Here is a 4,718-nt window from a genome sequence, read left to right as displayed (position 1 = left end):
TTCGACTGAGTTTTTGTCCATTAAACTTTCCCCAGCTTTGGTTTTCTATGGAACATTGAAGAGGGTAAGATAAGAGACCCTTGGAAAGTCAATTTTCGAAACTTGATAAAACTAGTTGTATCATCCTATAAAAAGACTAGAGTCTACTTCTAAGTGGACTCTGCGTTTTGATAATTTTGATGTCGCTGAGTCCAGTAAAGTAGACTAAATTTTTCACTTTTGTTTTCAAAAATTACAGGAAAACAACTAAATGATGAATTTTCTAAAACCCTCCATAAAAGTTTATAAAACCATAAAAAAACAATTCCCCCAAATTTGAAAACGATCGATCCCTTGGTCATGGTTTTCTGTTTGTTTTTCTCTAAAAAGAGACTGGATCTAGTGGCATGTATGTGCTACCACCTCAAGTAAAGCCAAAATATGAAGCCTGCCAAATTACGCCGGGCCACTTATCAGCGCTATCCAGTCTATCAATAAGCTATAAGTGCCCCCGGGCTATCTGATAAAACTTAAATCTTAATCTCCATCATTTTGGAGATGAAATTTCCTCATTTGGTTGACTATGTCCCCCGGAAACGAACGACACATATTGAAAAATGCTAACGTTTTAGACCAGCGTCCGAGATTCAGCAAAGGCCTTAAAAATGGTTTTCGTAGGTCACCCTTTAGATCAGGGCAAATTTTTTATATTATGCTCCTAATAGGGTGTAGAATTGACAAAATAAGATGCCCTTCAAATCTCCTGCAGTTTTCGACTGAATCGATTTTTAGTTAATCGATACTTTTCTAACTGGTAATGGTATGGTTTGTTAAATTTCAATCTTAAAATCTAGAGATAATTCATTTAAGGAGGGTAAATATGTACTGAAAAACTGCTGACTCAGCAAAAAATATCGATAATTTACAAAATCTAAACCAACGAAAATATCTCGAGATGTAAGGGTTAAAACAGTCGAAAAGGACCAATGTTAGAGGAATCTTCAACCTTTCTTATGCAAGAGAAAGTAAAGCTTTAAGTTTGCCCAGCATTAAGAAATTTTGTTTGAAAAACACACGGGCCACGTGTTCTGGATGGGAAATAAGTAGACATGAGTCGTTTCCCATCCAACAGTTTCGTATCTAGCATCTTTGGGGCTTTGAAATCAATGGTTGAAAATGACCAAAAATAGCCAAAATAGACCTTCTTACATGTCTGTAAGCGTTGATCCACCCGAGGATCCACCGGGGCTGTGACGTGTGAGATAGGACTGAGAGTAACTAGAGAATGGTGATAGCATGTTCTTTGTTTTCACATCTTGCATCTCTTTTTTTAATTATGACGGTAAATGTTGTTTCCAATCTAATGTCTGTATGAAAACCATGCGCAGTTTATGCAAGAGATGAGTGGCTTCAATCCTCTATCTACATAGAAGATTCAATTTGTCTGGAAGGTTCTTAAAAAGCCGAATTAAAAAATGTTATTCTCTCATTCTCAGCCTCGGCATGTTTCTTAGATGTTTCTTAATTTCTAATGACTATGATTTTTTATTTCATCATGGATATTCTTAACTTTTTGGGGAAAATCATCCTAGAATATTCTTAAGGTGTATTCTTAGGTTCGAAATTTGACCTAAATTTAATAAGAAGTACACACCTGAAACAAAAAATGGCAATTTTTGTGAAAGTTTTGAGCTTTACCGGGGTGAAAACTGGCAATTTACAGTTAAAATTGCTTTATAAATGACATTCTTAGGTTTTGACTTTAAGTTTGGTTGCTAAATTCCATGATGGTGGTATTCTTAGCATATTCTTAATTTTTGGGCAAATTTCATCATGAATATTCTTATAAAGTATATTCTTATAAAAAAAGCATGTAGTTCAATAATTAAACTGTCTTGAGGGTAATTAATTATATGTCTATTTTTGTACGTTGTCTGGTTGAAGGATAATGGTGTACATATCTAAATAGGTCCGCATTGCTCGCTTAAGTTAAAGACCGTCCAATTTCATTACAATTAGAAGGTTTATGAAGCAATGTTATTACAAAAGATTTCTCTCATCTATAGCAACTTTTGAAATGTTTACAATTTTTAGAACTCTTCTTTCCATTGGTTACTTGATTTAACCTGCTAAAGACATTTCCTTGCTATTAATTTTGGGAAATGCATTCCAAGGAGGGGCTTTCAACTCGATTTCTGATGTTGTAACTGTGAAAAGACTAAGTGCTTATTCGACATAAATTTTCAGATTGTAGTAGTTCTCCTTATGATGAAAACCTAGAAACATGAATGTAATCTTTGTTGTGGCAAAGTGCTCTTTACCAGGAAAACCAAGTAGAGCTGATTTAGAATTAAACATTTATTTGTCAACAAGTAAAAAATACATTACTGGGGTGAAACTGACAGTTTTTTTACTTGTTGACAAAATGAATGTTTAATTCTGAATAAAGCCTAAAAATGTTTTGAAAGCTGTCGGGGATGGTATTTTGCGTTTATCTTGTTCGGTACTACCCCGGTATTGCGGTATCTGATGAGAAAATTGTCCTATATTTCGATATTACAGACCCCTAGCCTGCGATTTTCATTCCAATATTAGAAATTAGTACATGTATTCTTTCTTTGTCAATTTGAATATTTCTCGAAGTTAAAAAATTGACAGCCGCGGGTTTGCAAGCATCCGTAAATAACAGAAAGATCAAAATAAGGAAAATACACGGTTTTTTTAAGAACATCGAAATTTTTTAAGGCTTCGGACGTTTTTAACTTTTTGAGTTTTAAGCCTGAAAATGTTCAAAACATGTTCTTACTTTCACCATTTTTTGATCATTTTTACCCATTTTCCTAAGAAATCGGGTGTTTTAGAGTCTACGAAGCCTTGAAATGTTCTTAACTTGTACTTAACAATTTGGCCATCGAAGCTTTATGTTCTTATAAAGTTTGTTTGTATAAAAAGCATGTAATTTACAGTCTGGATATCTAGCCTACCAAACCCCTTGAAACACTCCCTTTCTTTCCCACAGAAATGAATTTTTTTTTTGAAAGAATTTTTTAATGGAAAGTTTTGCAGTGAAAATAGCTACAAGCTGTTTGGAAGTCTGAGTGAAAAAACATTATTTAATTACGTAAATGCGTAATTTTTCATAGATTTTTGTGTGAATACACTTTTTTAATTTGAAGCCTTCGGACGTTCTTGATTTTTTGAGTTTCAAGCCTAAAAATGTTTTAAACGTGGACTACAGTTTTTTTAATATATGAACAAATGTATAAGAAACTATAAGAAAACAAGAACATGTTAAGAAAGTTTTTCGGGCTTAAACTCAAAAAGTTAAGAACATTCAAAGGCTTCAAAAGATTTTACATGTTCTTATAAAAAAAGACGTCAAAGCTCTTGATGAAGATGATTCCCCTTTTAGAGCGATCCGTACTAGTAATTACACTTTCTGGGCTACAATTAAATGATATGCAGGTTGACCATTAACAGCATATAATTAAATCAGACGTATTATGAGCTTAATTTAATCAAATATTTGGATGGGTCACAGGCAACAAACAACAAAATTGATTTATTGATAAATTTTCTCTCTACTCTATGGTAGAGCATCTTCAGATCTATCATAATTTTCAAAAAAAATCCTACCATTACCACCGCAGGGAGCCTAAAGCGACCGAGGATGGCATTCCTAGCTTCACGCATAAGGAAGTTGGGCAAACATCTCATAATTTTGCGTTTGCGTTTGCGCGTTTTTCAGTATTTTAGTTCCGCTTAACGGTAGCATTCTTATCTTACGGTCTCTCTTTTGTTTTATCATCATCAAAAAGACTTTACCGGAGTTTTTTTGATCTGATTACTCATTTTGAAATCTCAGTTTGTCTTTTTATTATCCCTGGAGAGTTAATGAATCTAAGGAAATTCCCTTTTCTGGGGAATTCCCTTTTTATACCACAAGTAGTTATTAAGCAAGCGCTCTTCATTACTCTACTCAACGTATTCGAACAAATGTTGCTAAACGTGTACATTAGTAAAATAACATATGAAGAGCAGTATCTTCAGATATACGCTTTTTATAGGAAAAACCAGTAAGTCATATGATTCTGAGTATTCTGGCTGGGCTGCTCTTAATTTTATATGAGTTTTTCAGGCTTAAATGTCAATATTAATGAAAATGGAAACCTGTACATCTCAGTAGTTTCTGAAATCTGAGGCTCAGATTCTTCTTAATTTGTTTTTAGGTTTTAGCCAAATTTCAGCCTCGTATTCTTATGAAATTGTTCTTATAAAAAAACGTGTAAGACAAGCCACGGATGTCACTCTAAGTAGACTGTAAATCACTCCCTTGACACATTTGAAAGAATTTTGTCTCAGATGAGAGGTCACTCTTAACAAAAATTTTTGTAGGGCTAGGATCATTCCTTTTGAACGCAAATTTAACTCTATGTGTTCGTTTTGCTGCGGTGGCACCTTAATGAAAGTTATGGCTAGTATAACATCTAGCATCTACAAGTCCCAAACAGGTTTTCAGATGCAAAAATTTTAAATTTAGTGTCCCGGACGTCATCTTTCGATACAATAACTATCTACTCGAAGGTAGGGGATTACTGGGTTTACTCCACTTACTCTACGTCTTTCTCTCAATTGCTGAGCATCAGACAGAAAAGCATTAATCGCCATTTTTGAAAGTTTTAAGCTTGCGCTGGATGGGGATTGCAATGTTCTCACGGAAAATTTATCCACTATTAATC

The sequence above is a fragment of the Clytia hemisphaerica genome, unplaced genomic scaffold (genome assembly GCF_902728285.1).
Source record: "Clytia hemisphaerica strain Z4C2 unplaced genomic scaffold, Clytia hemisphaerica genome assembly, whole genome shotgun sequence".
Classification (NCBI taxonomy): Eukaryota; Metazoa; Cnidaria; class Hydrozoa; order Leptothecata; family Clytiidae; genus Clytia; species Clytia hemisphaerica.
This window is presented reverse-complemented; position numbering follows the sequence as displayed.